Genomic DNA, 12,643 nt, shown 5'->3' with positions numbered 1-12,643 from the left:
TGATCTGTGATTAGTGATCTTTCATGTTACTATGACTTGTTGAAGGCTCAGATAATGGTTAGCATTTTTGGAAGTAAAGTTTTTTAATTAAGGTATGTACTTTCTTTTTAAACATAATGCTATTGCACACATAATAGACTACAGCATAGTGTAAACATAACTTCTATATGCCGTAGGAAACCAAAAAATTTGTGTGACTCACTTTATTGTGATATTTGCTTTATTGTGGTGGTCTGGAACTGAACCCACAATACCTCCAAGGTATGTCTATATTTCATTCTTCAAGGCTGTCCGCATTCTTTCAACAACTTAGCTGGCACAAAAAATCTAGTAATAACCAGAAAGTAACTTGAATGGGACCTCTCAATATAGTGTAAGAAAAAATATTAACAGGAATATGACAAATAAAGGACTGAAAATTGGTTCAGATGAGAAATATTTTACCTTTAAGCAGACCAAAATTAGGATAGAGAGTCTTTATAAAGTTAAATAGTGGCTACCCTGAAATAAATGCTCAAAGCGGAAATAAGAAAATAGAACATAATAAAAATATTAAGTTGGAAGCACTCATTAAAGAACCATGAGAAATAAACAAAACCACATCAGAAGTGAAAAACATAGATGGATTAGCAAAAAGAAAACTGAAGATTAGATGCTGCTGAATATGGAATTAGGGGTATGAAAAACAGGTCCTAGGAAATTGAACAAACAAATTTAAAAAAACCCCAAAAAACATTGAGTCAAAAAAAAAAAAAAAAGGAATACAGAGAATGTTCCAGAAATCAAAGGAGATACACATACATTGATATTTTGTAAAGAAAGAATGAAAAAAATAGAACAAAAATATACAGTTAACCCTTGAACAACACAGGTTTGAAGTGCACCGGTCCATTTATATGCAGATTTCTTTCAATAAGTACTACACAATCTGCAGTCGGTTGAATCCACAGATGCAAAACCGCTGATATGGAGGGCTGACATAAAGTTATGTGCCATTTTCTACTGTGAAGAGGGTCAGCACCCCTTCCCCTCATGTTGTTCAAGAGTCAACTGTATTAAAGTATACTCTAAATATTTCTTCTACTGAAGACAACTGAAAATGTTAGATAAAATATATCTTTTCAAATGCATCACTGAGTTGACAAGAAAACAAATCCATAGAGGCCAAAACCTAAGTGAAAGCAGGAATACTGGGAAGTGAAGGTTTGCCCTGAGGATATCTCCTACACCGTAAGTGACACTAGACTTCTGGTTGTTTGGTTTTTATTATTTTATTTCGACGTAATTTGAAACTACAAAGATTCAAGAATAGCACAAAGAAATCCTATTTATCATTCTCTCAGAGTCTCCATTCAAGTTTTGCTAATTGTCCCAGTAATGCTTGTTTAATAGCAAAGGATCCAATCCTGGATTGTGCATTATACCTGTTGTCATTTCTTTCTCTTTCAACCTGGAAAAGTACCTCAGTCCTTGGCTTTCACTACATTGATGGTTTGAAGATTCTAGGCCAGTCATTTTGTAGAATTCCCCACAATTAGAGTTAGTCTTGTGTTTCTTTACCATCAGTCCTAGATTATACATTTTTTCCCCCAAATATCATTGAATCCTATTGGGTGGCACATGATGTCCATTCATCCCTTTATTGATTGTGTTAGATTTGACCACTTTATTTAGATGTTGCCTGCCAGGTGTCTCCACTGTAAATTTACCCCCAATATTCATCCCTTTTAAATAATTATTTTGTGGGGAGATACCTAGGGACTATACAAAATCTTGTTTCTTAACTTTCACCTACTAATTTTAGCATCCATTAATGTTTCTTGATTGAATTAATTATTACTAGTATGGTTGTCAAATGGTGATTTTTCTAATATAGCATTCCTTCAGTATTTATTGGCTGTCTTCTACTTATTTATTAATTTATATAATTTATATATAATTTATAGTGTGCATTTTGGGTTCCTATATACAAAGTAGGATATAATCCATTACTATCAATATTTTTTTTGAGTTTCTTTTTCTTTTTGAATTTTTGAATTTTATTTTATTTTTTTATACAGCAGTTTCTTAATAGTCATCAATTTTATACACATCAGTGTATACATGTACACACTGTATACATGTCAATTCCAATCGCCCAATTCATCACACCACCACCCCAACCCCCCCACGGCTTTCTCTCCTTGGTGTCCATAGGTTTGTTATCTACATCTGTGTCTCAACTTCTGCCCTGCAAACCGGTTCATTTGTACCATTTTTCTAGGTTTCACATACATGCATTAATATACGATATTTGTTTTTCTCTTTCTGACTTACTTCACTCTGTATGACAGTCTCTAGATCCATCCACATCTCAACAAATGACCCAATTTCATTCCTTTTTATGGCTGAGTAATATTCCATTGCATATATGTACCATATCTTCTTTATCCATTCGTCTGTCAGTGAGCATTTAGGTTGCTTCCATGACCTGGATATTGTAAATAGTGCTGTAATGAACATTGGGGTGCATGTGTCTTTTTGAATTATGGTTTTCTCTGGGTATATGCCCAGTAGTGGGATTGCTGGGTCATATGGCAATTCTATTTTTAGTTTTTTAAAGAACCTCCATACTGTTCTCCATAGTGGCTGTATCAAGTTACATTCCCACCAACAGTGCAAGAGGGTTCCCTTTTCTCCACACCCTCTCCAGCATTTGTTGTTTGTAGATTTTCTGATGATGCCCATTCTAACTGGTGTGAGTTGATACCTCATTGTAGGTTTGATTTGCATTTCTCTAATAATTAGTGATGTTGAGCAGCTTTTCATGTGCTTCTTGGCCATCTGTAGGTCTTCTTTGGAGAAATGTCTATTTAGGTCTTCTGCCCATTTTTGGATTGGGTTGTTTGTTTCTTTAATATTGAGCTGCATGAGCTGTTTGTATATTTTGGAGATTAATCCTTTGTCCGTTGATTCGTTTGCAAATATTTTCTCCCATTCTGAGGGTTGTCTTTTGGTCTTGTTTATGGTTTCCTTTGCTGTGCAAAAGCTTTGAAGTTTCATTAGGTCCCGTTTATTTATTTTTGTTTTTATTTCCATTACTCTAGGAGGTGGATCAAAAAAGATCTTGCTGTGATTTATGTCAAAGAGTGTTCTTCCTATGTTTTCCTCTAAGAGTTTTATAGTGTCTGGTCTTACATTTAGGTCTCGAATCCATTTTGAGTTTATTTTTGTGTATGGTGTTAGGGAGTGTTCTAATTTCATTCTTTTACATGTAACTGTCCAGTTTTCCCAGCACCACTTATTGAAGAGACTGTCTTTTCTCCATTGTATATCTTTGCCTCCTTTGTCATAGATTAGTTGACCATAGGTGCATGGGTTTATCTCTGGGCTTTCTACCTTGTTCCATTGATCTATGTTTCTGTTTTTGTGCCAGTACCATATTGTCTTGATTACTGTAGCTTTGTAGTATAGTGTGAAGTCAGGGAGTCTGATTCCTCCAGCTCCATTTTTTTCCCTCAAGACTGCTTTGGCTATTCAGGGTCTTTTGTGCCTACATACAAATTTTAAGATGATTTGTTCTAGTTCTGTGAAAAGTGCCATTGGTAGTTTGATAGGGATTGCATTGAATCTGTAGATTGCTTTGGGTAGTATAGTCATTTTCACAATATTGATTCTTCCAATCCAAGAACATGGTATATCTCTCCATCTGTTGGTATCATCTTTAATTTCTTTCATGAGTGTCTTATAGTTTTCTGCATACAGGTCTTTTGTCTCCTTAGGTAGGTTTATTCCTAGGTATTTTATTCTTTTTGTTGCAATGGTAAATGGGAGTGTTTCTTTAATTTCTCTTTCAGATTTTTCATCATTAGTGTATAGGAATGCAAGAGATTTCTGTGCATTAATTTTGTATCCTGCAACTTTACCAAATTCATTGATTAGCTCTAGTAGTTTTCAGGTGACATTTTTAGGATTCTCTATGTATAGTATCATGTCATCTGCAAACAGTGACTCTTTTACTTCTTCTTTTCCAATTTGTATTCCTTTTATTTCTTTTTCTTCTCTGATTGCTGTGACTAAGACTTCCAAAACTATGTTGAATAATAGTGGTGAGAGTGGACATCCTTGTCTCATTCCTGATCTTAGAGGAAATGCTTTCAGTTTTTCACCATTGAGAATGATGTCTGCTGCGGGTTTGTTGTATATGGCCTTTATTATGTTGAGGTAAGTTCCCTCTATGCCCCCTTTCTGGAGAGTTTTTATCATAAATGGGTGTTGAATTTTGTCAAAAGCTTTTTCTGCATCTATTGAGATGATCATATGGTTTTTCTTCTTCAATTTGTTAGTATGGTGTATCACATTGATTGATTTGCATATATTGAAGAATCCTTGCATCCCTGGGATAAATCCCACTTGATCATTGTGTTTGATCCTTTTAATGTGTTGTTGGATTAGGTTTGCTAGTATTTTGTTGAGGATTTTTGCATCTATGTTCATCAGTGATATTGGCCTGTAGTTTTCTTTCTTTGTGACATCCTTGTCTGGTTTTGGTATCAAGGTGATGGTGGCCTCGTAGAATGAGTTTGGGAGTGTTCCTTCCTCTGATATTGTTTGGAAGAGTTTGAGAGGAATGAGTGTTAGCTCTTCCCTAAATGTTTGATAGAATTCACCTGTGAAGCCATCTGGTCCTGGACTTTTGTTTGTTGGAAGATTTTTAATCACAGTTTCCATTTCAGTGCTTGTGATTGGTCTGTTCATATTTTCTATTTCTTCCTGATTCAGTCTTGGCAGGTTGTGCATTTCTAAGAATTTGTCCATTTCTTCCAGGTTGTCCATTTTATTGGCATACAGTTGCTTGTAGTAGTCTCTTAGGATGCTTTGTATTTCTGTGGTGTCTGTTGTAACTTCTCCTTTTTCATTTCTAATTTTATTGATTTGAGTCCTTTCCCTCTTTTTCTTGATGAGTCTAATGGTTTATCAATTTTGTTTATCTTCTCAAAGAACCAGCTTTTAGTTTTATTGATCTTTGCTATTGTTTTCTTTGTTTCTATTTCATTTATTTCTGCTCTGATCTTTATGATTTCTTTCCTTCTGCTAACTTTGGGTTTTGTTTGTTCTTCTTTCTCTAGTTCCTTTAGGTGTAAGGTTAGATTGTTTATTTGAGATTTTTCTTGTTTCTTGAGGTAGGCTTGTATAGCTATAAACTTCCCTCTTAGAACTGCTTTTCCTGCATTTCATAGGTTTTGGATCATTGTGTTTTCATTGTCATTTGTCTCTAGGTATTTTTTTTATTTCCTCTTTGACTTCTTCAGTGATCTCTTGGTTATTTAGTAATGTATTGTTTAGCCTCCATGTGATTGTGTTTTGTATGTTTTTTTCCCCTGTAATTGATTTCTAATCTCATAGTGTTGTGGTCAGAAAAGATGCTTGATATGATTTCAATTTTCTTAAATTTACTGAGGCTTGATTTGTGACCCAAGATGTGATCTATCCTGGAGAATGTTCCGTGCACACTTGAGAAGAAAGTGAATTTTGGTTGAAGCATTTAATCCATTCATGTTTAAGGTAATTATCGATATGTATGTTCCTATGACCATTTTCTTAATTGTTTTAGGTTTGTTTTTGTAGGTCCTTTTCTTCTCTTGTGTTTTCCTGTTAGAGAAGTTCCTTTAGCATTTGTTGTAGAGCTGGTTTGGTGGTGCTGAATTCTCTTAGCTTTTGCTTGTCTGTAAAGGTTTTAATTTCTCCATCAAATGTGAATGAGATCCTTGCTGGGTAGAGTAATCTTGGTTTTAGGTTCTTCCCTTTCGTCACTTTAAGTATATCATACCACTCCCTTCTGGCTTGTAGAATTTCTGCTGAGAAATCAGCTGTTATCCTTATGGAAGTTCCCTTGTATGCTATTTGTTGTTTTTCCCTTGCTGCTTTCAATAATTTTTCTTTGCCTTTAATTTTTGCCAGTTTAATTACTATGTGTCTCAGTGTGTTAATCCTTGGGTTTATCCTGTATGGGACTCTGTGCTTCCTGGACTTGGGTGGCTATTTCCTTTCCCATGGTAGGGAAGTTTTCGACTATAATCTCTTCAAATATTTTCTCGGGTCCTTTCTCTCTCTCTTCTCCTTCTGGCACCCCTATAATGTGAATGTTGTTGCATTTAATGTTGTCCCAGAGGTCTCAGGCTGTCTTCATTTCTTTTCATTCTTTTTTCTTTATTCTGTTCCACAGCAGTGAATTCCACCATTCTGTCTTCCAGGTCACTTATCCTTTCTTCTGCCTCAGTTATTCTGCTATTGATTCCTTCTAGTGTAGTTTTCACTTCAGTTACTGTATTGTTCATCTCTGTTCTTTAATTCTTCTAGGTCTTTGTTAAACATTTCTTGCCTCTTCTCGATCTTTACCTGTATTCTTTTTCCAAGGTCCTGGGTTATCTTCACTATCATTATTCTGAATTCTTTTTCTGGAAAATTGCCTATCCACTTCATTTAGTTGTTTTTCTGGTGTTTTATCTTGTTCCTTCATCTGGTACATAGCCCTCTGCCTTTTCCTCTTGTCTATCTTTCTGTGAATGTGGTTTTTGTTCCACAGGCTGCAGGTTTGTAGATCTTCTTGCTTCTGCTGTCTGCTCTCTTGTAGATGAAGCTATCTATGAGGCTTGTTCAGGTTTCCTGATGGGAGGGACTGGTGGTGGGTAGAGCTAACTGTTGCTCTGCTGAGCAGAGCTCAGTAAAACTTTAATCCACTTGTCTGCTGATGGGTGGGGCTGGGTCCCCTCCCTGTTGGTTGTTTGGCCTGAGGTGACCCAACACTGGAGCCTACCCGGGCTCTTTGCTGGGGCTAATGGCAGACTCTGGGAGAGCTCACACCAAGGAGTACTTCCTAGAACTCCTGCTGCCAGTGTCCTTGTGTCCAGGGTGAGACAGAGCCACCCCTTGCCTCTGCAGGAGACCCTCCAACACTAGCAGGTAGGTCTGGTTCAGTCTCTATGGGGTCACTGCTCCTTTCCCTGGGTCCTGATGTGCACACCACTTTGTGTGTGCCCTCCAAGAGTGGAGTCTCTGTTTCCCCCAATCCTGTCAAAATCCTGCAATCAAATCCCACTAGCCTTCAAAGTCTGAATGTCTAGGAATTCCTTCTCCCATTGCCGGGCCCCCAGGTTGGGAAGCCTGACATGGGGCTCAGAACCTTCACTCCAGTGTGTGGACTTCTGTGGTATAAGTGTCCTCCAGTCTGTGAGTCACCCACCCAGCAGATATGGGATTTGATTTTACTGTGATTGCGCCCCTCCTACCATCTCACTGTGGCTTCTCCTTTGTCTCTGGATGTGGAGTATCTTCTTTGGTGAGTTGTAATGTCTTCCTGTTGATGACTGTCCAGCAGCTAGTTGTGATTCTGGTGTTCTCACCAGAGGGAGTGAGAGCACGTCCTTCTACTCTGCCATCTTGGTTCCTCCCTCTTTCCACTATTTGTTTTGATACTTTAATTTTCCCAGATTCAGCCAATGTGAGTGACTTCAAGTTGGCATTTGTGTTGTTTTTTCATGCCTTCATTATTTGCATACTTCATTACTCTTTGGTACAAGAGATTCTAAGGTCATCTTTCTATTCATGTGCTCTAGCCCAGGATTCACCTATTTTTTTCCAGAAACCCAGATTCTATTTAGTGGAGAACAGTATTCAGAAACCAAGATCTAAGTGGGACTTGTGCATGATGCTAATGAAGTGTCACTCTTCCCAAGCTCTGTCAGTGGAAGAGTTAAGAAACTTATGTGTATATGCACATATACATATTCAGAGAAAACATACATTTACATTTAACTCAGTGTACACTTTAAAGCCATGAGTTTACATGGTTATCTCAGGTTCCCATCCAACAATACAAGGTTTATTCTAGTTTTTCCTTTTTTTGCTATTTATACTTCCTCCTCTGATGAGAAAGCTAGTTCCCATGGTCTCCATCTCCCTGTATATATCCAATGTACTCCTCCTGCTGACTGTTCATCCCCTCCTGCAGGAGAAGGCTCCCCTAAGACACCTTCTCATTTAGGACTACCTCATGGCTTTTTGATGAAGAAAAGAACAAAGTCAATAATTTTTTAAATTAAAAAGAGGAAAGCAAAGGAAGAAGAGAATTGAAACCCAGTTTTCAAAGTTCATAGGGCTTGATGTATGGGAAATAAAATCTAGAACCTTCTCAATGTGAAGAATATAATAGAAGACTCTGCTAAAACTGGAACCTTAAAGACTCACCCTTCAACACAATGGAAAATGAGTAATAGCTCTGCCACACAGAAGAGGACATACCTTTGGCATTGCTTGAAAGGAGAGCATATCTCCTTTGATGATTTGTACGAGTTAATCCTCACACAGGTTTGCTACCTGGATTCGTGTAATCTGTTTATTTTAAAAAATATGTCAAGCATAAACCACTCTAAATTTAGTGAGTATTCTGTAAGAGAAGAGTATAATTGAACCTTTTGAGACCACATACAAAAAGACATAGAAAATGTGTAAGACAGGATAAGATACACACATACACACACATACACAATAGTGAAATACGTCTAATATATACCTATTTAGAATCCTAGAAGAAGAAGTAAGAGAGACTAGAAAAGAAACAATATTTGAGGGGTAAATGCTAAGAATTTTCCAGAATTTGGGAAAGACCCTTAAATTCAAGAAAGACAAAGATAGGACACAAAATTAACAGGATAAATAAGAAGGAATTCTAATTTAGATGAGTCAGAGTGAACTGTAGAATACTAAAAGCAAAAGTAAGATGTTGAAAGCAAGCAGAGAAAGAAAAAAATGATTACTACAAAGAAATAGCAATTTGATGGCTGACTGACTATTTAATAACAGTAACCAGAAAACAAGTAAATACCTTCCAAGTGCCCTAGAAAATAACTGTCAACCTAAAACTATATATCTGGTGGAAATACCTTTCAAGAATACTGGTAAAATAAAGTCATTTTCAGACAGCAGTAACTGAGAACATTTATCACCAATATATCCACACTAGAAGATATTCTAAAGAATATTCTTTAAGGCAGAAGAAACATTTTACTGTAGGGAGGCTCTCAGAGGTGAAAATAAATGGTGAATGAAGATATTAATAATTGTGTGAGAAAGCTCTGAACAAATATTTGTTGTGATAAAATATCTGTAAGAGTATAATTCAAGTTTTTTGGACTGCATAGACAGAAAAATGTAAAACTGAGAGGTTAAGAGAAAAGGATAGTGAGATATAGTCTAACATATATCTTATAATGTGAGTGAAATATAGTCTAACATATATCATATAATGTGAGTGAAATACAGCCTAACATATATCATGCAATGTGTAATAGTGGAATTAATAATACAAGATAGAACTAAGACACTGGAAAACAATAGCATATGAGTTAGCAGGGGATAACAGAATTAATGTGTCCTAAGATTCTTATATTTGGGGGGGAAGAGAGTAAAGACCTGGTCTGGAATTAGAATTGGTCTGGATTTAGTTATGCATAGAACTTATTAAAAGAATAAGCGTTGGGCTTTCCTTGTGGTGCAGTGGTTGAGAGTCTGCCTGGCAACGCAGGGGACACAGGTTTGAGCCCTGGTCTGGGGAGATCCCACACGCTGCGGAGCAGCTGGACCTGTGCACCACAGCTGCTGAGCCTGGGCTCTGCACCACGCAAGCCGCAACTACTGAGCCCAAGTGCTACAACTACTGAAGCCTGTGTGCCTAGAGCCCGTGCTCTGCAACAAGAGAAGCCACTTCAATGAGAAGCCCACACACCACAACAAAGAGTAGCCCCTGATCGCCGCAACTAGAGAAAGCCCGCGCGCAGCAACGAAGACCCAATGCAGCCAAAAATAAATAAATAAAATAAATAAATTTATTAAAAAAAGAATAAGCATAAAAGCATGTTATATAAATTAATAGAGGGAGTAATGGATTGAGAAAAATAATCTTCTTCCAATTGATCAAATAAGGCAAGATAAGAGAAAAAAAAGTAATAGGAAAATCAGAACAATGATAAAGTACAAATAAGATGGTAGAAATATATCAAAATTTATCAGTAATCAAAATAAATACAAATAAAACATACTCCTCAGTTACAATACAGTAATTATAAGACTAGATTTTAAGAATCCAACTTTGTGATATTTATAGGGGAATCGGCTGAAACAAAAAGATAATAAAAATTTGAAAGAAAAAGAAATGGAAAAATATCATTATATACTAACCAGAAGAAGAGGAAATTCCAAAGTGTCTGAATTATGAGCAGGCAAAATAGACTTCAAGGTTTAAAAAAAAAAAGACTGTAAAGATGATTTTAAAAACTTATTATTTTATATTTTATGGATTCTCTTCATAATGAAATAATGTTTGATTCACTTGGGAGAAATAAGAATTATGAACTGAAAATATGGCTACAAAATATTATAAAACAAAAATTAAAGTAAAAAGAGAACTGGAAAAATCCATCATCATCTAGGGAGGGTGTATCATACCTCTTTCAGTACCTGGTAAAAAAGCAGTCAAAAAATCAGTTAAGTACATAATAAATTTGAACAGTAATTTAAAAACTCGACCCGATGACAAAAATAGAATGCTGTATTGAATAACTGGAGAATATGTCTAGTGTCAACCTGGGAGCAAAACGCTTAAGTGCTAGCCTGAAAAGATATTCTTATGAGTTACTGATGAGAAAGGGTTAAAATTTTTAAATTCCTAGAGATCTAGATCCAAAGCCCTAGACAAAAGCTTATTCCTCAGTCTTTACCTTTATGTTTTTCTATTTCCCTCCTGAACTTCAAATGTTTATACATAATGAAGTTGGCTGTATTTGAATTAAAAACCTGCTGAGAGTGAGTTTCTGTTTTCCTCCATCTGTGTCTAATTGGATTTCCTTCTTTCATGGGCTAGTCAAATCAAGTAAAGCTTGTCTACAGGCAAAGCAGATTGTAAATTCCCATCCAGATTTGTGATCAGTCAGGCTTTAATAAGAGTTTTTATCATTTTATTTGGGACAGGCCAAATGTTCATGCATAAAGTTGATCTTGAGCATGTTCACAGAATATTTAGTTTCCACTAATATGCTACTAACCTACTATATGTATTTTTCTTTTAACTTTACTTTCCTGTCAGGTCCTCTTTTCATGTTGAGGATTGTGCGAGTGGACATATGGCCATTCTATATACCTATTTTAGTAAAAAATAATAGCTTGTTTATTTTCAGATACATATGGCATTGGCATCTGGTTCATGAAAATGGACGGGTGTGTGTGCGTGTGTATGTGTGTATTTATCTCTCCTCCTATTCAGAGAAACAATGGATGGTCACATAACATATGCAGAAATTTCATCTTTCATATCAAATCTCAAAAAAAACACCCAACTTCTACTAGTCTGAGGAAACTTCTGTTCTAATCTGAAGAGATACTCTCCCTACCAAAATATAGGGTTACAACTGTAGTTCATGTAATTGGCTGAAAAATAAATCTTAGAAAAGAATCCTGCATAAGAAAGAAATGTGGTATGGCTAAGGGTTAAAAATTCTGATTTCTTTTTTCTGTGGAGCTTCAACATCGTTTATCTTTTCTTTTCCTGATGAAGTTCTTGTTTTTAAAGTTGATGCTCACAGTGCAGCTCCATTTCCTTGTCTCTTTTTTCAATTAGTCTTAGAAAATATGGTCTATTTTTTAAATTATTTTTTCAGCTTTACTGAGGTATAATTGACCAATATATATCGTATATATTTAAGGTGTACAACTTGATGCTTTGATATACGTATACATTGTGAAATGATTACCACCACCAAGCTAATTAACATACTCATCACCTCACATAATTATTTCCTTCCTTCCTTCCTTCCTTCCTTCCTTCCTTCCTTCCCTCCCTCCCTCCCTCCCTCCCTCCCTCCCTCCTTCCTTCCTTCCTTCCTTCCTTTGTGATAACTCTCAAGTCTACTCTTTCAGCAAATTTTAAGTATACAGTTCAGTATTGTTAACTAAGGTCCCCGTGCTGTACATTAGATCTCCAGCACTTGTTTATCTTGCATAACTGAAACTTTGTATCCTTTAACCAACATCTTATTTCCCTTTCTGTAACATGTGTTTGCAGATAACTTAGCACTTCACAGGTGCTCACTGCTTCAGAAAAATCTGTGCAATAGAAAAGTTCAGTGTAAATTAATTTTGTTTGTGTATATGAATCAGTATTAGAAGACTTGATGTTAAAGTCATCCCACAATGACTACTTTAGTAATAACAATAATGCTGGTATACAGAGAAGAGTTTCTAAAACTTGAATGTGTCTGCATACCATCTGAGGATCTTGCTCAATAGAGAATCTGATTCAGTTATGTTTCCAGTGGGCCCGAGATTCTGCCTTTTTAATGAGTTCCCAGGTAATGCTGATGTTACTTATCCTAGGACCACGCTTTGGGTAGCATGAGAGTAAAGCTTTTTGAGTTTACACGGAATTCTCCCATAGCTGCTTGGAGTAGGTATTAACCCCTTGTACAGATGAGGAAATAGAGGTTAAGAGAATTTATCTGATACTGTCATGCAGCCACAAGTCCTCTGATTAAGCTTTCTTTCCCCCTGCTATTCTTCAACCGCATTCCTCTTATAATTATCTTATTTATCTCTTGAATTACTATTTTTGTAT

The sequence above is a fragment of the Mesoplodon mirus genome, assembly GCF_964341445.2.
Source record: "Mesoplodon mirus genome assembly, chromosome: 16".
Lineage (NCBI taxonomy): Eukaryota > Metazoa > Chordata > Mammalia > Artiodactyla > Ziphiidae > Mesoplodon > Mesoplodon mirus.
This window is presented reverse-complemented; position numbering follows the sequence as displayed.